The 24214-nt window shown below is 47.6% G+C and overlaps 1 non-coding gene across 1 annotated transcript; it reads left to right on the top strand.

Moving 5' to 3' along the window:
- The first annotated feature begins 17376 nt into the window (after positions 1–17376).
- Positions 17377–17448, top strand: TRNAP-CGG (transfer RNA proline (anticodon CGG)). Its single transcript has one exon. It is a non-coding gene; the product is annotated as a tRNA-Pro (tRNA).
- The last annotated feature ends 6766 nt before the right edge of the window (positions 17449–24214 follow it).

Raw genomic sequence — 24214 nt, 5'->3', positions numbered from 1 at the left:
CCCCTTCACGCAGCTTCCCTATTTCAAGGACCTCAAACTTCCATACAACATCGACGTGATGCACACCGAAAAGAATGTAGCAGAGGCCCTTTTTCGCACGATCCTCAACATTCCTGATAAGACAAAGGATAATGTTAATGCTAGAGTCGATCAATAGAATATTTATGATAGACCACGTCTACACATGCAGCCTCCCACAGGCAGTCGAAAATGTTGGTTCAAGCCAGATGTTGACTTCGTACTTAAAAAGGATAAAAAGATGGAGGCATTCAAGTGGCTGAAACACGTCGTGAAGTTCACTGATGGTTATGCGTCGAATATAAGTAAGGGGGTCAATCTTTCAACGGGCAAAGTGACCGGGCTCAAGAGTCATGACTATCATGTGTGGATTGAGCGGATTATGCCGGTGATGGTTCGGGTCTATGTCCCCGAGCGTGTCTGGCGTGTGCTTGCGGAGCTCAGCCATTTCTTCCGCACGCTTTGTGCTAAAGAAGTATGTCCCGAGATGATAAAAGAAATGCATAAGAAGGTGCCAGAGTTGATATGCAAACTAGAGAAGATCTTCCCACCAGGCTTCTTTACTCCGATGACACATCTCATTTTGCACCTCCGAACGAGGTATTGTTGGGGGGCCCTGTGCAGAATCATTGGCAGTACGGCCCTGAGAGACAGAACAAACATCTGAGACAGAAATGTGGAAACAAAGCTAAGATTGAAGCTTCCATAGCTGAGGCGGTTATCCTAGACGAGGTGGCAGACCTCAGGACAGCGTACTATCCGGACCATGTTCCCACGCTGCACAATAAGGTGTCTCGATACAATACAGAAGACCCCAAGTATAAACCCAGGCTGCCTCTATTCAGCGGGCAAGGTGGCAGGGCTGGATGCTCGACACCTTATATCATGCCACAAGATGAGTGGGAGGATGTCATGTTCTATATCTTGCACAACATCAAGGAAGTTGAGGATGAGTGGATGAGGAAATACCTTTGCACCATTCTTGTAGTCAATTCGTTATGTTCACTTTGCCTCATTCTAATACCAGTTTTCTTTTTTTAGTCGATTCGTTGATGAAGAGTGGACGGGAATGCTGCCTCCTACTGAACCGAAGGCACTTGCTCTTCTCCGAAAGGGTGCCGATGGAAGGAAAAAATTTGTTGGGTGGTTCATGGAGAAAGTAAATTTTTCACACTTCCCTATTACTCAGTTCACCCTACAGTTCCAATTAAACTCATGCACCCTATAATTTCAATTAAACTTGTAGGGAAGAGATCCGAACACATCAATGGATGAAGAATGAGATGGGTTTCCATGGGTTTTAATAGTCGGGTCATGACTGATACATCTCCAACGTATCTATAATTTTTGATTGTTCCATGCTATTATATTATCTGTTTTGGATGTTTAATGGGCTTTAATATACTCTTTTATACTATTTTTGGGACTAACCTATTAACCGAAGGCCCAGCACAAATTGCTATTTTTTTGTCTATTTCAGTGTTTCACGGAAAAGGAATATCAAACGGAATCCAAATGGAATGAAACCTTCGCGAGGATCTTTCTTGGAACAAATGCAATCCAGGAGACTTGGAGTGGAAGTCAAGGAAGCAACGAGGTGGCCATGAGGTAGGAGGGTGCGCCCAGGGGGGGTAGGCGCGCCCCCCACCCTCGTGGGCCCCTCGTAGCTCCACCAACCTACTTCTTTCACCTATATATACTCTTATACACTGAAAACATCCAGGGGAGCCACGAAACCACTTTTCCACTGCCGCAACCTTCTGTACCCATGAGGTCCCATCTTGGGGCCTTTTCCGGCAATCTGCCGGAGGGGGATTCGATCATGGAGGGCTTCTACATCAACACCATAGCCTCTCCGATGATGTGTGAGTAGTTTACCACAGACCTTCGGGTCCATAGTTATTAGCTAGATGGCTTCTTCTCTCTCTTTGGTTCTCAATACAAAGTTCCCCTCGATGTTCTTGGAGATCTATTCGATGTAATACTTTTTGCGGTGTGTTTGTCGAGATCCGATGAATTGTGGGTTTATGATCAAGATTATCTATGAACAATATTTGATTCTTCTCTGAATTCTTATATGCATGATTTGATATCTTTGCAAGTCTCTTTGAATTATCGGTTTAGTTTGGCCTACTAGATTGATCTTTCTTGCAATGGGAGAAGTGCTTAGCTTTGGGTTCAATCTTGCGGTGTCCTTTCCCAGTGATAGTAGGGGCAGCAAGGCACGTATTGTATTGTTGCCATCGAGGATAAAAAGATGGGGTTTATATCATATTGCTTGAGTTTATCCCTCTACATCATGTCATCTTGCTTAATGCGTTACTATGTTCTTATGAACTTAATACTCTAGATGCATGCTGGATCGGTCGATGTGTGGAGTAATAGTAGTAGATGCAGAATCATTTCGGTCTACTTTACACGGACTTGATGCCTATGTTCATGATCATGCCTAGATATTCTCATAACTATGCGCTTTTCTATCAATTGCTCGGCAGTAATTTGTTCACCCACCGTAATATATGCTATCATGAGAGAAGCCACTCGTGAAACCTATGCCCCCCGGGTCTATTTTACATCATATTAGTTTCCCGTTAACTAGCTATTTCTATCGCCGTTTATTTTGCAATCTTTACTTTCCAATCTATACAACAAAAATACGAAAAATATTTACCTTATTATCTTTATCAGATCTCACTTTTGCAAGTGGCTGTGAAGGGATTGACAACCCCTTTATTGTGTTGGTTGCAAGGTTCTTGATTGTTTGTGCAGGTACTAGGTGACTTGCGTGTTATCTCCTACTGGATTGATACCTTGGTTCTCAAAAACTGAGGGAAATATTTATGCTACTTTGCTGCATCACCCTTTCCTCTTCAAGGGAAAACCAACGAATGCTCAAGAGGTAGCAAGAAGGATTTCTGGCGCCGTTGCCGGGGAGATCTACGCACAAGTCAAGACATACCAAGTACCCATCACAAACTCTTATCCCTCACATTACATTAATTGCCATTTGCCTCTCGTTTTCCTCTCCCCCACTTCACCCTTGCTGTTTTATTCGCCCTTCTCCGTTCGTCTTGCTTGCTTCTTGTGTGTCCGTGTGTTAGATCGTTTGTTTTGCCGTCATGGCCAGTCCTTCTATCGTTGTTAGTACTCCCGATAATGAAGTTCTTAATTTTAAACAAAGGGAGGGAGAAAATCTAAAAGATGCTTGGTACAGAATTTGCAATGCTCAGAATAGATCCACTAGGAAGCAATCTACTTCCGATCTTCTTCGCAATTTTTATGTAGGCATCACTCCTTGGAACAGATATATTCTTGATACCATTACCGGAGGAAATTTTTTGGGTAGCCATACATTCGATTCCTATAATGATATGATAGATTTGTTTGGCCCACCACCTCTTTTGGTTAATGGAACTATTTTAACTTTGGAACATGTGATGTAAAGGCTTGAAATTATTGAAAATAAAGTTGCCACTGTAGAGTTGATCGAGATTTTGGATAAAAAGATCCACAACCAAATTACCCAATATGGATCTAAGGTAGCAGTTACTCTGAAAAATCTTAGGGAAAAGGAACCCATTTTAATGAGAAGATAGGCCAAGATTCCACTAGAATTGATAAACTTGAAGATATTATTACCAATTTGGGATCCGACTTATCTTCCATCAAAATTACTACAAATCCTCCTCCTACCAAAATTGCCAAGTTTATCTATGTTCCTAAAAATAAGGGTGAATCTTCTACTAAAGAAAATGAAGACCTCAAATCAATAAGTGTTCACCCCAATTTTTTCGATATCAATAAGGAACCTTTTGCTATGAATGAATTTCTTGATTTCTTGCATAGGAGTTTGATAATTGATAAAATCAAAGAACCTCCGGACGGCAAAAGGCTCCGGCAAAGTAGGCTACGGTAAAGAGCTTCTTTGCCGTCTACTTTCTGAAGCGAACGGCAAAGGGGCCTTTGCCATCAGCGGCGGACGACAAAGAAAGCCGACGACAATAAATTCACTGTTAGTCCGTTAGGCGTCTAACGGCAGCCTTTGCCGTCCGCCTCTGACGGCAAAGAGCATCAAGCCTTTGCCGTTTGCCACTATAGGCAAACTGACCAAATGGGTCAGCTGCCAGGAAGCACAGGTGGTTGCCACGTGGCTTCTTTGCCGTCCGCGGCGGACGGCAAAGAGCCCGTTGCCGTCGGTGGCAGACGGCAAAGAGCCTGCATTGCCTCTTTTTCTGTTTTTTCTTATACCCAACCATTTTCACAGCAAATAGATGATACATATATATTTTTCACATGGCAAGTCCACAGCAAACATATGAGATATCCAACACACATCATACATGCATAGTTCCATCAACCATACATATTACGATAGTGTCATCCTACCATACATGCATAGTTCATCGATACAAAAGAAACATAGTTCATCCAAACAAGCACTCCATCTATAAAAGCACAAATGGAAAAGAAGCACTCCATCCATGCAAGCTTCCGGAATTAAATCAAATATGCAAAATGATAAACAAGATGTTAGAAAAAGAAGAAGAAAATGAAGAAGAAGAAGAGGACTATAAGAAGTAAGCATACTTAAGTAAAATGAAGCTAACCTAGAAGAAAATGAAGAAGAAGAAGAAGAAGAAGAAGAAGACTAGAATAATACTAGAAGAAGACTAGAAGAATACTAGAAGAAGAAGAGGAAGAAGAAGAAGAAGAAGAAGAAGACTATAATTAAGCTTATTATGTAAACTTGGTCATTCTGTGCTAACATAAGTAATTTTGGAGTTAACCTATAGGAAACTAAGCATATTAGAGATAACTTAGCATATTAGAGCAAACTTAGGTAAAATGGAGCCAACCTAGCTAATTATGCCATCTTTGAGTGAACTAAGCATATTAGAGCTAACTATAGCTAACTTATGTCATTTTGGAGAAGAAGAAGAAGAAGAAGAAGACTATAATTAAGCTTATTATGTAAACTTGGTCATTTTGTGCTAACATAAGTAATTTTGGAGCTAACCTATAGGAAACTAAGCATAGTAGAGATAACTTAGCATATTAGAGCCAACTTAGGTAAAATGGAGCCAACCTAGCTAATTATGCCATCTTTGAGTGAACTAAGCATATTAGAGCTAGCTTATAGCTAACTTATGTCATTTCGGAGAAGAAGAAGAAGAAGAAGAAGAAGAAGAAGAAAATGAAGAAGAAGAAGAAGAATATATGACATTTATGAGCTAATTTAGGTGAAATTGATCGTTTGTGAGCTAACCTAGGTGAAATGGATCGTTTATGAGCTACTCTAGGTAAAATGGGTCATTTTAGAGCTAACTTGGGTAAAATGCACCATTTTGGAGCTAACATAGGTAAGATGTGTCATTTTGGAGCTAACCTAGGTAAAATGGGTCATTTTAGAGCTAACATAGGTAAAATGGATCATTTTGGAGCTAGTCTAGGTAAAATGGGTCATTTTAGAGCTAACTTGGGTAAAATTGATCATTTATGAGCTAACTAAGGTAAAATGGGTCATTTTAGAGCTAACTTGGTAAAATGGATTGTTTATGAGCTAACTAAGCTAATTATGCTAAGTCTAGGTCATTGTGGTAAGCATATTGGAGGAAATAAGGCTAAGTCTAGGTCTTTATGCATTTGTTAAGCAAAACACTAGAGAAACTTACCATGATCATGGAGGTGTAGGAGCGGGCTGGCTCGTGCCGGTAGCTGGAGAAGGATCGTGCGATGCTTGTCTGGAGTTACGCTGCACCAAAGATCATTTCCGATGTCTCGTTAGCATGATGACACTCAAATGTTAAGACTAGCAAGTAATGTCCATTCAAATTAAACTCACCGTGGTCCTAGGAGCAATCACTGGCATCGGCGGAGCGGTCTGACCGGTCTTCTCGCACACAGACTGCACATTTGGTTTTGACGACTCAGTCATACTAGTTAGTAATGACACAAACACTACATGAATGTTTTGGCTAATATGCAGAAGAAACTTACCACAAGGAGCTCGTACATGGCCCTTGCCTGCATGTCATTTCGTGCCCTCTCGTCCTCCAACATCTTTGTCGTCCTCTCCTCCAACTCCCGCTGCCTCTCCGCCGCCTCCACCAGAAGATTCTCCGTTCATTCTCTCTCACTCTGTATAGCAGCCTGCAACACCACTCCTCGTTACCATTTGTAATCATTGATGGAAGCACCACAATGTAATGGAGAAAGATAGCTGAGTACGTATAACTAAACTTGATGGCGAGTTGGACTGGCCGTTCACGAGGCCTTATCTCAGGAGCGGAGCTCGACTGGCGCGCCTTGATCTCCGGGAGAGTGCTAGGACAACGGATAAGTCCATCTCCAATGGCTATGGAGCCATGGGACCTCCCGCCACTAGATATCATCACCAGCTCTGGATCAATGGGATCCTGGCTCGGGTTAAAGTCCTCCCCTTTCCTCGCCTTCCCCTCATCTCTATATTTCACGAGCTTGTCGTGGGAGGAGATGTTGGTGAAGTTGTTTGCATCATCGAGGTCAGACGGAGAGAATGCCTTGACTTTCTTGAAAGAGGCAGTGTGGGCCATGGCATATAGGTTGTACACCTCTGGCACCTTATCCGCCTTATTGTAGCGTGCCTGAAAGAGAGAAACAAAGTAAATTAGTAATTAAAGGGCTCAAGCTAGCATGATGAATGAATTGCATGAATCATGAAGCAAACCACATACCCAGTTCCGCCCGAACTGATATAAGTTGGAGTTGCCTTGCTAGTGTGGCACACCTTCCCTTTGGGCACGTTTGTCCTTGGCCGCGTTGTGGACGGCTAGCCATTCTTTTGAGCACCAGTCATTGACCAACACCTCCCAACAATCCATCCGATCCGCACACCATCTCGGAGGCGCCTAAGTTAGCAAATAGAAACTTGAGCGCTACGGCTATGAATTACTAAATCACTACATGAAACAGGTAATTTGCCGTCTGTGGATTACAGACGGCAAAGACGTAAATCCAGACGGCAAAGAGTTTGCCGTCAGGAAGTAGACGGCAAAGAATACTTTGCCGTCTGCTATTTTTTTGGATGACGGCAAAGATTTTGCCGTCAGTCTATACTGTTTGCTGTCAACTAGATCGTCCAGACGGCAAAGAAAAGCAACCTAACAGACTATCGACCCTGACGGACGGCGTTAGTGTTTTGCCGTGAGCCATACTACTTCTTTGCCGTTAGGCAGAAACATCACAGACGGCAAAGCGTTCTTTTTTATTAAAAAATTGGATCAACAGTCTTGTCACCGCACGTCCACATCATCTCGTCCAAAGCTCACTGGAGCAGAGATTCTTGCCGCCCGCACGCGCCCAACAGCCAAGCTGCTCACCATGCCGACCTCCCCGGAGAAGAGATGTTGGCCGCGCCCGGCCTCACCGGAGAAAAGCACCGCTTCCGGAGGGAGGCCACGCCAGAGCGAGGAGGCGCCGGAAGGAGGAGGTCGCGCTGCTTGCCGGAGTGAGGAGGCACCGGAGAGAGGAGACTGCGCCGCGCGGCCCGTGCTGCTCACCGGAGTGAGTAGGCCGCGCCGCTCACCGGCCCACGCCGCGCCGCCCGCGCTGCTCGTCGGTGTGAGGAGGCGATGGAGGGAGGAACCCACGCCACTCGTGCTGCTCGCGGGAGTGACAAAGCCACGCTGCTCGCCGGAGTGAGGAAGTCACCGCGCCGCCCGCGCTGTTCACGCCATCTGCGCCGTGCTGCTCGCCGGAGAGAGGAGGCGCCAGAGGGAGGAGGTCGCGCTGCCTGGAGTGAGGAGGCGCTGAAGGGAAAGGGCCGCGCTGCTCGCATGTCTGTGCTGGGGAGCGGGCAGCGGCGCGAGGCCTCCGGCGTGGGGCGCTGGGGAACGGGCGGCCCCGCGAGGCAGGAGGACGGTGGCGGTTTCCATGGTGACGAGGGACGGGGCCGGCTCGACGGGGATGGGGGACGGGGCCGGCTCGAGGGAGGAGAGAGGACGGGGCAGTTGGAGGGGAGTGTGGCTGGGTGCCAGGGTGGCCGGCGGCGACCGGGGCGGGGCTGCTGGGGAGTTACGGGAGAGAGAGAGAGATGCGTACGAGATAGAGAACATGGGGATAAGGGAGAGAGAACGTGGTGGGGTCGGCTGAGGGTGAGAGAACGTGGGGGAGAGAGAGAACGTGTTGGGGGCGTGGGAGAGAGATACAGCGTGGGGTGTGGATCGTGCCACCTCATCGATCTGGGAGGTCGATCCGCGAGATGTGTTTATTTTTTGCGGTCTGCCGTTTATATTACAGACGGCAAAGTTATTTGCCGTATGCGGTTTTTACTACAGACGGCAAAGAGCACTCTTTGCCGTCTGTAATAAAAACGGCATACGGCAAAGTTTTCTTTGCCGTTTGTAATAGAAATCATAGACGGCAAACTTTTATTTGCCGTTTGTAATAAAAATAGCAGACGGCAAAGTTTTCTTTGCCGTCAGTCATTCTTTGCCGACAGCAGCTGACGGCAAAAGAGCTCTTTGCCGTCTACACCGATGAAAAGCTGACGGCAAAGATGCTCACTTACGGCAAACTAGCTGTTTCCTGTAGTGAATGAAGGAAGTAAGTACAAGGCCTTAAGAATTACCTTCATGTACTGCTCCTTACTTAGGAACTTATCGCGGCACGCCGGCTTGGGCTTCTTGATACCACGCAAGGCGTAGTAGTCTCGAACAGCCTGCACCCGAGCCTCGTGCCGTAAGTTCTGTAGTAGGCGCTTGCAGACGTTCTCGATAACATTTGCCGCCTCCTCCTCGTATCCCTCCTCACACATGTAGAATGTCTGCAATCAAATGAGACAATATTGATTAGTACAATTAATAACTAGCTAGTTGAAGATTTTTAAATGTGTAAAGGAGAAATTACCCAGAACTTTCTGATCACCACGTCTGCCCTCGTGTCGCACAAGACACCGTCGATAATCTCACCTGGCGGGGCCAGGGCAGCCAAGTAGTGCTCCCAGCTCAATCCAAGCTCTGGAAGCCGACCCTCACCAGGCAACGTGACAAACCCCGGGAAGTTTTGCCGGCAAAGCACTCCAAGGACGGAGTTGGGCCGGCAGACACTATGATGGTGGTCCCAACCCCTACAGCATGACAAGGCCAACGCATTAGATATTCAAAGAAACGTGAATGCAGAAGGTACAAAAAGATTAAATGCACTTACCTCTCCCCATCAGGATAAATCAACCACCTCTGCTCGCGGGTCGTTGGCACGGACGGGAGCCGTGTACAACCACGCTGGTAGACGGTGCGCCCCTCCTCCTCAATATCAGTCGGCTCCCCGCCATCATCAGCATGGCCACTCGGCCCCTCAGGCTCATCCGGCCAGGTACCCCATCCAGACGTGTGCTCCTCCGGGGTCTCGTGGGCCGAAGGCCCGTCGACCCGAGGCTCGTGGGCCGAAGGCTCGTGGACCGGAGTCCGTGTAGCCTCCTCCTCGGACGATTCCACCCTAGCAGCCACGTGCTCGGGTGAAACAGCTGGGGGTGGCGGCGAGGAAGGCGCCCTAGCAGTCACCCTACCTCCTCTCCCACGACTACGTGCTCCTCTCTTCTTCCCTCCCTTACCTCGTCCCCTGCTGGGCACCGCTGTTGACGAAGAAGGGCCCGACGGTGTCGCCATACTGTCTAGCAACGCTCGGCGGAGAGGTGCGTGTGGAATGGAAGACCTCCCACCACGCGCCGACAAAGAAGGGGCCTCGGAGCGCTCCCGACCAGTGCCCACCATCTTTCAACCCCTGCCATGACAAAGAGTAAACGAAATTAGTACAACATAAAAAAATACCGACATGAATAATAATATATGATGTTTTTCATAACAAAATCAAAAAATATATATGATGTTTAAATCTACCAGATCAACACAATTATATATGATGTTTCTGATAACAAAATCGAAAAATATATGATGTCAGGGTGTCGGGGGTCGGGGTCGGGGTGTCGTGCCGGGGTGTCGGGGTGGCGTGTCGGGGTCGGGGTGTCGTGTCGGGGTCGGGGTGCTGTTTCGGGGTCTGGGTGTCGGGGGTCGAGGTGTCATGTCGATGTCGGGGTGCCGTGTCGGGGTCGGGGTGCTGTTTCGGGGTCGGGGTGTCGTGTCGGGGTGTGGTGTCGGGGTCGGGGTGTCGGGGTCAGGGGGTCGGGGTGTCGGGGTGTGGTATCGAGGTCAGGGTGTCGGGGTCAGGGGGTCGGGGTGTCGGGGTGTGGTGTCGGGGTCGGGGTGTCGGGGTTAGGGGGTCACGGGGTCGGGGTGTTTCCTTCTCTCCTTCTTCTTCTTTCCTTCTCTTCTTCTTCTTCTTCTTTCCTTTCTTCTTTTTCCTTTTTCCTTCTCTTCTTCTTCTTCTTTTATTTCTTCCTTATTTTCCTTTTTCCTCTTCTTCTCATCTTCTCCTCTTTTTCTTCTTCTTCTTCTTCTTCTCCTCTTCTTCTTCTTCTTCTTCCCCCTTCTACATATTCTTCTTTTCTTCTTCTTCTTTTTTCATCTTTTTTCTACTTCTTATAATTATATAAATAATTAACTAAAACCCATGCACTAGTCTAATCTAATATAATCTAGCACTAAATCTAACACTAACACATATCTAGTCTAATCTAACAATTAAACAGCAAAAAGAAAAAACAGAAGAAAAAAACTCACCGGAGATGGCGTTGGCCGGGGCTTCGCAGCGGCAGGGTGGCGGTGGTGACGGGGGCCGCAGGGCTTCGGGGCGGTGGCGCCGGAGCGCTGGGCAGATGGTGGGGGCGGCGGGGCGCCGCGGCGGTGGGCTGTTCGGGCGGCGGGGCGCCGCGGCTGTGGGCCGTTCGGGCGGCGGGGCGAAGGGGCAAGGGGGCGACGGGGCAAGGGGGCGGCGGCGGGTGGTGGGGCAAGGGGGGCGGCGGGTGGTCGGGGCGACGGAGCGAGGGCCGATGGGTGGGCGGGTGGCGGGGCAAGGGGGCGGCGGCGGGTGCTGGGGGCGGCGGCGGGGGCGGCGGTGGGCGGGTGGCGGGGCAAGGGGCGGCGGCGGGTGCTGGGGCGGCGGTGGGTGGCGGTGGTTGTCGGGGAGGAGACAGAAACAGAGAGATGGAGGGGCGGGGTGGGGCTCGGCCGTTAGTTAGGTTAGCTCTTTGCCGTCCGCCCCACCTTTGCCGTCCGCTTTTTTCTCTCTGCTTTCTGCTGGCAGACGGCAAAGAAGGGGGCCCGTTAAGTTTTTTATGATCAGCTCATTAGCGGGGGCCACCTCTCTCTTTGTCGTCCGCTAGCGGACGGCAAAGAATTGGCTGATTGCAAAGACCTTCTTTGCCATCAGCCAGTTCGTTGTCGTCCGTTTTCCTGAAGCGGACGGCAAAGACCTTCTTTGCCGTCAGCCAGCAGACGGCAAAGAACTGGCAGACGGCAAATAAGCTAATTCCAGTAGTGAAGATTGAAGACTTCGTCCCGTGTCCGGGTGGGACTCTCCTTGGCGTGGAAGGCAGGCTTGGCAATTCGGGTCTGTAGATCTCCTCCCTTGTAACCGACTCTGTGTAACCCTAGCCCCCTCCGGTGTCTATATAAACTGGAGGGTTTAGTCCGTAGGACAAGAACAATCATAATCATAGGCTAGCTTCTAGGGTTTAGCCTATACGATCTCGTGGTAGATCAACTCTTGTAATACTCATATCATCAAGATCAATCAAGCAGGAAGTAGGGTATTACCTCCATCGAGAGGGCCCGAACCTGGGTAAACATCGTGTCCCCCGCCTCCTATTACCATCCGCCTTAGACGCACAGCTCGGGACCCCCTACCCGAGATCCGCCGGTTTTGACACCGACAGCGGCCACGAGGCAGGAGGGCGCGCCCCCCACCCTCGTGGGCCCCTCGTAGCTCCACCGACCTACTTCTTTTGCCTATATATACTCTTATACCCTGAGAACATCCAGGGGAGCCACGAAACCACTTTTCCACCGCCGCAACCTTCTGTACCCGTGAGATCCCATCTTGGGACCTTTTCCGGCAATCTGCGGGAGGGGGATTCAATCACGGAGGGCTTCTACATCAACACCATAGCCTCTCCGATGATGTGTGAGTAGTTTACCACAGACCTTCGGGTCCATAGTTATTAGCTAGATGGCTTCTTCTCTCTCATTGGTTCTCAATACAAAGTTCTCCTCGATGTTCTTGGAGATCTATTTGATGTAATACTTTTTGCAGTGTGTTTGTCGAGATCCGATGAATTGTGGGTTTATGATCAAGATTACCTATGACCAATATTTGATTCTTCTCTAAATTCTTATATGCATGATTTGATATCTTTGCAAGTCTCTTAGAATTATCGGCTTAGTTTGGGCTACTAGATTGATCTTTCTTGCAATGGAAGAAGTGCTTAGCTTTGGGTTCAATCTTGCGGTGTCCTTTCCCAGTGACAGTAGGGGCAGCAAGGCATGTATTGTATTGTTTCCATCAAGGATAAAAAAGATGGGGTTTATATCATATTGCTTGAGTTTATACCTCTACATCATGTCATCTTACTTAATGCGTTACTCTGTTCTTATGAACTTAATACTCTAGATGCATGCTGGATTGCGGTTGTGGAGTAATAGTAGTAGATGCAGAATCGTTTCGGTCTACTTGACACGGACGTGATGCCTATGTTCATGATCATGCCTAGATATTCTCATAACTATGCGCTTTTCTATCAATTGCTCGGCAGTAATTTGTTCACCCACCGTAATATATGCTATCATGAGAGAAGCCACTAGTGAAACCTATGGCCCCCGGGTTTACTTTACATCATATTAGTTTCCCGTCAACTAGCTATTTCTGTCGCCGTTTATTTTGCAATCTTTACTTTCCAATCTATACAACAAAAATACCAAAAATATTTACCTTATTATCTTTATCATATCTCACTTTTGCAAGTGGCCGTGAAAGGATTGACAACCCCTTTATCGCGTTGGTTGCAAGGTTCTTGATTGTTTGTGCAGGTACTAGGTGACTTGCGTGTTATCTCCTACTAGATTTATACCTTGGTTCTGAAAAACTGAGGGAAATACTTACGCTACTTTGATGCATCACCCTTTCCTCTTCCAGGGAAAACCAACGCATGCTCAAGAGGTAGCAATGACATGCAAAAAGTATGATGTGAATGGGTATCGCTTCCATACAGAGGAGCACCAGAATAGTCGGCCTGATCCCAAAACTATAAATATCGGAGTCTTTACCGAAGGATATAATAAAATAGATTACTACAGAAGGGTAGGAAAAATATACAAGCTTACATTCAAAAGTGGCCGCAAACCCCTAAGTCTCACTGTGTTCAAATGACGATCGTTCGACCCCAAAAAGGGTCTGAGACATACGCCTTTTGTTGGTTTAGTTGAAGTTAAACCATCAACCGTCTATGTTGTAACTGATCTCTTTATCGCCGCTACCTAGGCCACACAAGTATATTATCTGCCTTACCCATGCCAGAAAGAGTACCTAAAGGGTTGGGAAGTTGTGTTTAAGGTGTCGCCACATGAAAAGCTACCGGACCCAAAAGATGATGATTACTGCAACATAAAACCCATGACATACGAGGGAGTGTTCATTCAAGAGCAACATGATGACGTGGTACCAAACAAGGACGATGATGACTTGGATTATGTTGACCTGGACCCAAACGATGATGACACACGGATTGATGGTGAGGCAGTTGGGAATCAAAGAGACATAATTATGCTTGAAAAGTTAAATGAAGACGATGACAATGAGGAAGAGCCTCCACCTCCGTCAGACAACGAAGAAGATATGCGGATAGTGATGATGAGACCGGCCGACAAATAGATTACAATAGTGATGATTCATATGGGTTCTAGAAAATGTAAGTTCTTTTAATGATCATTACAATAGTATGCTTAATGTGCTCTTCTGTTATTAATGTTCTTTCCTGTATGCTTAATGTGCTCTTCTGTTAATAATGTTCTTTCCTGTATGCTTGTTTATTTGATATCCTTACTAATTGTTTATCCTCTTCTCAATGCAGGTTTGCTAATCATGGGCAAGTCCAGCGGCGTCGGTTTCCTCAGTAAATTCAAAGGACTTACTCGAAGTGGACGAGCCCACAAGGTTCGCCCCCCCCCCCCCCGACTACGCGATGATGACACCTCACAGGGAGGTCGAGGGGTCGGGGAGGAGACCCTAGAGGAGGAGGGGGTCGGGGGAGAGCCCCTAGAGGAGGAGGAGGTGGGGGGAGAGGCAGGGGGTCAAAAAACTCCGGGCCGTGTCCGAAATAGGGGGTCTTCTTTGATGCCCTCCTATACTGAGGTACCTTCTGAGTCTGAGGAGGAGGAGTATGTTCCTCAGGAGGAGGAGGGCGAGGAGGAGGAGTGCGAGGAGGAGAAGTGCGAGGAGGAGGGTTGTGGAGGGGAGGGTGAGGAGGAGGGTGGAGAGGGGAGGTTGACCCCGAGTTGTGGGATGACTTGTCGTCGGGTGCTCCGAAGAGGTGGCTGCGTGGTATTGCAGAACTACCTACACCACCTTCTATCGAGGCCAACAAGTGGCTCATTGAACCCAAGGGGACAGAGTAAGTGCCTCTCAATCATATTTTGAACACATCCAACATTTTCTTAGTGTACACATGCTAATTCTTTGATTTTCTTTTGCAGGAACTGGATCCTTCACGGACAGGGCTGTAAACCGAACGGCCTTATCACTGCCCTATTGAAGGAGTTTTGGCCGGGCCTATTCTGCCCGAGGCCAGACAGGGACCCGAAGCTACGGGTTTTGGGCACGAGCTGGGCCCACTACGAGGCTGCCAGCGTCACGGAGTACGGGCCGGCCGCTAAGGCCGTGATCACCAAATTTTGGGTAAGTTCTCTTCAGAATCACTTGTCTTCAGTTTCGTTCATAGTTTATCATCGAATCACTCAACGCATGCTTTGTTTGCTTCTGGTTTTTTGCATGATTGCAGCAATTCTATAGAGTTCTTGATGAGCACAAGGCCAGAGCCGACGTGGTCTTGCTGGCTGCGACAAAGAAGAAAGCTCGTCAGTTGCAGTACGAGGTGCGCTCAGTTGCCATCTCGCACTACTACCACACCTACCTTCATCAAAAGATGAGCAAAAGTGAAGCGCAGAAGCAAGGACTTACCTTGAACAGGGAGCAGTACATGAAGGTAATATTAGAGACTTTTCATTCCAACGTATAAGCAGTCAATATCATCGTTTCGTGCTCACATGTCATGCTTCCATTATTTAGGTTATTCCTCCTTGGTGCTTTGGAAAGGATGATGGATCGGCGAGTTTGGTGAATAGGTGGCTCGGCGAGGATGCAGAGTTCGCTGACAAGAGCAGCAAGGCCCGGGCTAACCGTGGGAAAGACGGGACACACGGCCAAGGAAACAAGAACCACTGGGGCTTCAAGGCCATGAAGGTATATCTATATGCATCATGCATTTTTGTTCTTTTTTTTACCGTCATGTTCTTATGTATGCCTAACTTCTGTTTGATGTTGCGGGATGACAAGTTGAAGAGGCCGCTCTCAGACATTGAGTCGTGGAAGCTGGCCCGCGAGCGGAGTGATCGCAAGGCCGGCAAGAGCCAGTACTACGGCAAGACCGAGGAGCACCTAGAGTCTTACACTCAGCAGTTTCAGGGGTTGCATCCTGGTCCAGATGCTCCTGACGTCGTCCAGTCTCAGATCGGCGACACAACGGTGGTGGCCATCCAACCGAAGAGCCATGGCCGGTATCTGTGTTTCGATGGCTTGATCACTCCTTCGGTCTCGTACACATGGCTTCGGGCTACCAACCCGAATCCGTTAGAGAGTACGGGGTGTTCGCAGCCTCCCTTAGCCCGCCAGCATGCTGTAAGTACTTCCCCTTTATCTTCTTTCTCTCTAAATTTCTTAGTTTATTTTCAGCATTGCTCACTTAGAAACAACCTAAATTTTGTAGGCATATAAGGCCTTTGTCGAGCATAGGAATCTTGAGGTGCGGGAGTACTTGCAATGAGTGAAGTCAAACGATGATTACAATCGTCAAGTCATGACGGTTAGTTTTACCCTCTTAAAACCAAGCTAAATTTTTGCACTTTCATTCCTTTTGACTTTCTAGTTTGCTTGTTTAACTAACATCCAGGCTATGTTGGCGTCTTGGAGTAACCGCACGGATCCACCACAAATGGGACCCCCACCACCACCTGCGGGAGAACCCCCACATGTGCCCACGTTCGATGAATGGGTGGCACTAGGCAGTGATACTCCGGTTAGTACATTTGCCTAACTACTGACAAACTAGTTCTCGTTCATTCAACACTATCATATCATATTTACCGTTAGAATCTCTTCTCAAACATGTAGGGGACCGGTGGCTCGACTCCTGCTTCGTCGACCCCAGTCAATCTGATCTGGCAGAGTGGTACTGGTCTTGGCGGTGGCTTTTCTTGGCTGATGTGTTTCGACGATGATGATGTTGAGGATCTTTAGATGATGAACTTTAGTATCTTTAGATGATGAACTTGAGTATCTCTATGATGATGATGATCTTGAGTATCTCTATGATGATGGACTTGATGATGATCTATAGATCTGTCTTATTTCTGTGTGTATGTGGATATTGTCATATTTTCTGTTTTGAAATGCTGTCAAATTGAATTGAAACAGAGAAAACAGAGCAATTTTTTTTTTTAAAACAGGACATATCTATGCCCAGGAGCGCCCAACGGCGGCCACGTGACAGAGATATGCCGACGGCCAAGCCGTCGGCATAGATATCTGTGCCGACGGCCAAGCCGTCCGCATATCTCTGCTACGTGGCAGCTCGTGGTTTGTCAGCGTGTTTGACGGCGCCATCGGTTGCCGTCAGATGAGAATCATTGCTAATGGAGGAGCAATGGGCAGTGGCGCTAGACAGGGCAGCAAGGGATGGAGGCGGCGGCACAAAATGGGAGAAAATATGGGGCCAGGAAGATGGGTGCCTAGCGGTGGGGGCTACGGGCCTATGGCGAGGGAGTGGCGGCGCTGCATTGGATGTTGTGGAGAGAGATATACAAATTTAGAGGAGACCAAACAAGCAGGCAATTAGCGGCGAGGAACAACAACTTCAAGGCACACCCAGCCAGCGTACACAGCCATATCTCTGGAATTACAGATGTCTGACTGCCCATTAATCTATTTATTAAGGCCCCCCAAAAAACTCAGAATTAGGAGATAAATAAAACCCTTGCAAGTTTAACCTTGTAGTATTAAGCATGGCGAAATCTTCCGTTCTCGGCTCGGTTCTTGTCCATCTGCGATACGTTTGGACTTTGCTTGTTTACGATGAATTATCAGTTTCAGGTCAAGCTGTTTGATGTTGATCAACTTTATTTAAATAGTGCCTCTGCCTTTCTAGGACATAAACCAGGGCGTTTGGTCTAGTGGTATGATTCTCGCTTCGGGTGCGAGAGGTCCCGAGTTCGATTCTCGGAACGCCCCACTTTTTTTTTGTCCTTTTTTCCCCTAGTGGGCCCCTGGAGCCTAACCTCTTCCCAGGTCTAACTATCCTAATTATCAATCAACCGCAGAACCAACTTCGCCCTAAAAAGTTCCTTCTTGAAAAAATAAAACAAAAATCTTCTCAAATAAAAAACATGTTTTAAAAAAGAAAATAAACGTAATAAAGCAAATAAATAAATATGCTAAACTCAAATTTCCCACCCCCAACCTCCGTATTGACAATTATTTGAAGCCCAGTTGTCTTTGGAGCATATGCTAGTGTTTTTTTAGGGGTAAAGAGATTCTATTGATTAAATAATTGTCGCATTACAATACCTTAGGATGAGGTCTAAGATTTCATCAAGCCCCGATCCTAACCACTCTACCACTAGTTCCTCTAGACGACAGAGTTGCTCTTATTAACTAATACAATCTTCGTCCCAAATTACTTGTCTTACATTTGTTAGATACAGATGTATCTAACACTGTTGTTGACAAAGTAATTTAGAATGGAGAGAGTATTATCTTTAAAAAAATAGAACAACGAGCGTACTCTATTTCCAAAACCAGAAAATTCAGTCAAAAAAGCACAGGAACATTCAATTCAGTTAATTCAAAACCCTAAAATTCAGTCAAACAAGACGTAAACATTCACTAAATTCACAACCCTAAATTCAATACTTCAGTTAATTCAGTCAAATAGCAGCATTAAGTTAATTCGAGTTACATAAACATCTGCAACCATAAATCAGCAAACCTTACTTTCCAATCTGGAAGCCTGAAATTCCAGCAGCGAAATGGATATAGATTCAGGCATGTAGCTCACGCAAGGGGAAATTTGCAGTGGGTGACTCGATCGACCACCACCCTACGGGAGACATTTGTCGCCGACAATGGCTATGATGAACGGAATATGCTTCTGCCGCGACAATCTTCCTCCTCGCCGTGGGTGCCTCCTGCCATGCCGTCCAGCCATGCTTCATGCTCTATCCCCACCACGCCCTTGTCGTGGATCCAAAGCCGCCTTCGACAAAACCCGCCGCCGGCTTGCCAGGCGAGTGAGAGGAGAGGGAGAGCGTGGGAGGGGAGTGACTAAGGGAGCGCTTGGCCCAATTACTTCAGACAGAGGAGTCAACGGCCGTTAACGCCGCAGCGTCACCGTTGTCGGCTCGCAAGGGATCAGCCACGTCAAAACATGCTTAGAAAGTAGCTCAGGGTTTTTGGCCATTGTCAGAAATTCGGTTCGGTGCAAAATGTCATGAATCATAAATTGGTGGTTTTATGCTAATTGTGACACAAATATGATGGTTCTGTGCATTTTACCCAAACATTGATCTATTGATGTCACATGTGTCTTTTGATCATGGTTTTTAAGGACAATAATTGAAATTTACGATGGATGGGTGCTTCAAACCTTATGCATGTGCATGCTCACGCTCTATAAATCCTAATACAAAATAATAGTAACATCTTGGACATGCCAGTTACAGTTAATTTTAGAATCAAACTACAAAGCAGAAAGATTGAAACTTGAAACAATTTGGCATTCGTTAGAAAGTACAATTATTTTGCCAGTATAAATATATCTTTTGTGTTTCCTATTTAGTGTACTGCCGAGGTAAGTATAATCCACCTTTTATAATGTTTATATATACTGATCTATACTATTTGTACCTGAACAAGTATAAATAGCATGCAACCAAACATATATCTTAACGTACGGAACATAATGAAAATTCCCTTTAACTTTGATAAAACATCATTATTTAGTGCTACTTAGTTGAAGTTCTGACCTTGAGCATAACCCGGTAATGTTGTACATGCATATTGATATTTTCACTTAAGGAATAAAATGCATAGTATGGAGAAATATTAATTCTGAAAGAACTTTCAAGACAGAAATGTACTGCTCCAATATAAACTCTCTGTCTTGAAATTTCAAAGCTTGTTATTAGATAAATATGACCCGTTGCGCCAAATAGCACGGAGACCCACAGACATCATGTGTGCTTTGAGAAAAATTCCATGTAATAGTTGTTTAGCTGTGGGCGAGCGGTACGGTAACAATTCTAACCCCTTTGTATAGAAAAATGAATAGAGGCTTGTTGTTTACAAACATATGCACATAAATATTTGAATCAGGTAGATGACCCATTGCGCCAAATGGCACAGAGTCCCATTTAAAACCAGGAGTGCTTTGAAATATTTGAATTTGTTAGTGACTTTAGGTTGTAGCAAGCACAAATGGCATGAATTGTAACCATGTTATATGAAAAATTAAGAAAGAATTGTCTTTCAAAATCCGTACCATTAGTGTTTTTATAAGGTTTGTCTTTCTTTGTACAGATAGATTTAAGCAGCCACTTAGGCAATGGTACTTGTAACAACGTTTATTAACATCAATACCCATATATATCTGCCGTCACGATAAAAGCAGTGGCAAGTACCAATTCACACTTGTAGGTTTAGACCCAGACTTATTTGAAACGCTTTGCATTTCTCCAATAACTTTAGGGGTACTAAATTATAGATAAGTATATAATATCAATTGTAGTTTGTAACATCGTTTTATTATCTCATGGCATTTTCGATCACAGAAAACCTGGCGTAGATCTGAATGACATTACAATAACCTTGAGCGACTTTACACATGTTAAGAAAGAGAATACTTGTTTGAAAGAATCTATGATCATTGTCATATAAATACATAACTATTGCTCAAAATCTGCTGATTTTCTTACAAAGATAGCATGAATAGCTGGTTCATCCAAAAAACTATAGTTGGCACATTGGAGGAACTACAAAAGTAAGATGATAACAATGGAATATAGTTATATCATATACTCCTATTTATGACATACCTCTATTTATGGTCAAACTTAGACCTCGGAAAGCGTGGACACACTATATTGTGGAATGGAGGGAGTACAAAAGACAACAAAATGAGTTGTTTTCAAGGAAGCAAAACATTTGCAAGAAACATAATCTGACATCTTATTCTCTGTTAGAAGGGAGAGAGTGATATGATCAACTAGTTGTTGTATTGCTTGAGCCTCGTGGGCATATATATAGGAGTACATGATCTACTTGGAGTACAAGACAAGCCAGAATACTTCCTAGTTTATCCTATGTTTCCTAATACAATCACATTACTCAACATCCCCCCGCAGTCACAACGGTAACGACGCAAACGGTGAGACTGGAGAAGAATCCGAAGGTAAGCAGATGGACACCCCCCCTCCACAGTCGTAACGTTCGACGCATCGCGGAGTCGTGGCTGGAGTGGCAACCGACGAGGTTGCTCAAGCAAGGCGGCAGCCCTTTGTGCCGTTTGTCGTGGTAGCCGAGAGCGTAGGTGGTGGAGCCGTGGTTGAGGTAGCCGGGCGAAGGATGCTGTGGTCAATATCGAGTCGGGGTAGCCGGTGTCGAGGAAGTCGCCGTGGAGCCGCGGGCGCAAGGGGGCGCCAAGTTAGGCATGGGCGCAGTGGTGTCGAAGTAGTGGTGCGCCAGGAAGAAAATGATGTTGACAATGTGTCGCGTCGGGTGTGCCAAACCCGGGGACACGTCGTAGACGAAGGCACGCGTTGGTTGCCAACACCGAGCATGCGTAGACGGACGAAGACGAAGTTGACGAAGCGCCACACCGGGCTTGCCAGGCCCGGGAACACGTCGTGGACGAAGGCATGCATCGGTGTTGCCAGCACCGGGCATGCATAGATGAGGGACCTGCACGAGTTGTACGCCATGTCGAAGAAGTCGGAGAGGCCAGCAGAGAAGGACTCGACGATGGTTGCGGAGCCAATCGACGCGGGGCCAATGTCGCCCGTGGTTGTCGGAGTATATGAAGCGGTCGGCGTAGATGACGGCGACGCTGGCGACGAGCTGGTGCTGGACGAAGACAAAGGGGATGGACGGGCCGCGGCGGCGGCTACGGAGGTAGCGGTGGCGGCGGCCAAAGAAGAGCGGTGGCGGCGGCCTGACGGCGGCGGCAGCGTCTATGTTAGGAGTGCGGCGGCGGTGCTCTAAGTAGGCGAAGAACCCTGACATCGTGACGAAGACCGACGCAGACGGTGGCGTTCCCGCACCAAGGGAGACGGCGTGGCGCATACCACGGGAGGTCGACGCGCGGTGACGGCGAAGTGGACCACGGGCCGCGGCGCTATGGCCCGAAGGGGCGACGCAGCGGCTGCGGGCAGGTCGGGGCGACGACAGGAAGACCTCGTGGCGGCGGCGGGGACCGCGGCCCTCGACACGACAGCCTGAAGTGGCGGTGCAGAGGTTGAGCACGGGTCGGTGCAACCGCGGGGACGGCCTCGAGTTGGTGGCTGGGACCGCGTATCGTGGCACTACGACCCGTAGGGCGACGCAGCGGCGACGCGCGAGTCGATGCAGCCGCGAGGAGAACCACAGGGCGGCGGCGCTGCAGCCCGACGGGGCGACGGAGCGGCAGCCCGTTGCTCGATCGGCGGAGGGGCTCGCTGAACTCGGGGACAATCTTCACGCGACCTGTGGAGGCGCGCGTAACCAACGGGCCAGGTCGATCGCGCGGCGTAGATGAGGCGGATCGCGGCAGCGAGCGGGTAATCAAGCCGATCGCACGCGAGGTCGGGGACGCTGCTCGGTGGAGGCGTGGGGGCGGCGGAGTCCGGGATGAAGCCAGCGACGACGGACAACGTGGGACGTCGTGCGGACGAGCTTGTCAGCACCGGCACCCAGGCTGCCAAAGCACCGCCGGCGCCCGGGCAGCAAGGCCCAGGCGACCAACGGAGTAGCCGCGCCCGAGTTGAGGCAGTCGACGACCCTGATGCAGCCGTCCCGACACAGCCAAGGACGAGGCCGGCGAGGTAGACCGCCGGGCCGCCGTGCAGACGCGGCGGAGGCGGGTGACGTGGATCGATGGGCGCGCCGGCGCGCGAGCAACGGCTATGATTGGCCGTCGCATGGCACGAGGCCGTCGGGTCGGGGCGATGCAGGTGTCCCGGTCGGAGCAAGGCGGTGACGGCCGGCGTAGATCGACGGGCTGGGCCGGTGCGCGGACGGTGGCCGTGATGGGCCGCCGCATCGCGCGAGGCTGCCCGGTCGGGCGACTGGCTGGCAGACACGCGGACGACGGCCGTGAGGGGCCGCCTATCGTGCGAAGCCGCCGGGTCAGTGAAGAGGCCGGCCGGTGGCGCCGGTGTCGGAGTAGAGGCGCATGGGGGTCGACAGCGGCGGTGGGCGACGCAAACCGATCAAGTGGATCGGAAAATCAAAAAGGCCGATCAAAGCGAAGGGTGAGAGAGCGAAAACCCGGATCAAAGGATCGGGAAAAAGACTCTCCAAGGCATCCGACCAACACGGCCGGCGGACGAATCTTAGGTACGGGTGGCGCGGACCCCGGCGATGGTCATGGAGGCCGACCGCCCCGGGGGCGGCGCGCGGAGCGGAAGCGTCGGGCGGCGGCTAGGGTTTAGAACCCGGAAACTGATACCATGTTGGAAGGGAGAGAGTGATTTGATGGAATAGTTGTTATATTGTCTGAGCCTCGTGGGCATATATATAGGAGTACATGATCTACTTGGAATACAAGACAAGTCAGAATACTTTCTAGTTTATCCTGTCTTTTCTAATACAATCACGTTACTCAACATTCTCTGTGGACGCATTTAAGAAACATGTGACCGATGACCCGTGTGTCTCGATGGTAACCTCCTAGGAAAAAGCAACCTCAATCTTTTTCGATTTGTTCCACAAAGCGAAGCACAAGGTTCAGCCCTCGACTCCTGGTCATCATGATAATTAAGTGTTGTAGCCAATACACGATTCTTTGGTTACCTTGGTAGTTTGACTATCAGTGCGCCGGTGCCTTCGGTGGTTCTAGCATGCACTTGTCCTCTTCTCCTAAAAGTAAAAAAAAAACACAAACCTCAAGTATATAAGCCTACTTCTTCCTTGGAATAATAACATAAGTTCATCATCTAATAACAAGAGACTACACCGGTGAATAATTATAGAAAAAAGTGTGTGTGCAGATATGATGATATAGAGCCCAACTCAATTAATAAGTGCACATCGCCGTCGGGCCATCTCTTTCTTTTCTCAAACAAATAACACCAGGATCATCTTCAGTAAGAAGTGCACACAACAATCATGCCTCGGTTGATGAATAATAAAGCAGTAACCAAAATATGTAAATACTTGACTTAACAATATTGTACTGTCCCTTCTGAACATAAACCAAGCAAACTAACATGGGATCTTTAACCTGACCCACATATAAGAGTTCAGCACAATAATTTTCAGACCTTTAACCTGCACACCATCCATATAAAGTGTAAGATTACTACAACCTGATTAATTACAATACTCAGTAACAACATACATGACAAACAAAAGATCATATCTGGTTATTTCAGAATTCAGAGTGGCATGTTCAGATATTAATTAGTAGTACATCATACACCTTTTTTCAAATTTACATGGACCACTTATCATGCTCATAAATTTTACACTCATTTGTCTGTTCAATCAACTAAAAATGTAGATGCTAACAATCATCAACGGCGGATGCTCTCAATTTTTACACTCATTTATATGTCCAATCAACCATGGCCGAGTTAAGCGACTCTAAAGCAATTGCCTATACGTAGAAGTGAGCACGTGAAACATAGATGCAAATGTATGAATAGTTAAGAAATGAGAGTGGGTTTTCTACTCTCGGGTGTACTACACCCAAGTTACCCAAAAGTTCAAAAAACGCTATCAAACTATATCCAAAATATCTGAA

This window comes from Triticum aestivum, chromosome 6D, assembly GCF_018294505.1.
Source record: "Triticum aestivum cultivar Chinese Spring chromosome 6D, IWGSC CS RefSeq v2.1, whole genome shotgun sequence".
NCBI lineage: Eukaryota > Viridiplantae > Streptophyta > Magnoliopsida > Poales > Poaceae > Triticum > Triticum aestivum.
This window is presented reverse-complemented; position numbering and strand designations above follow the sequence as displayed.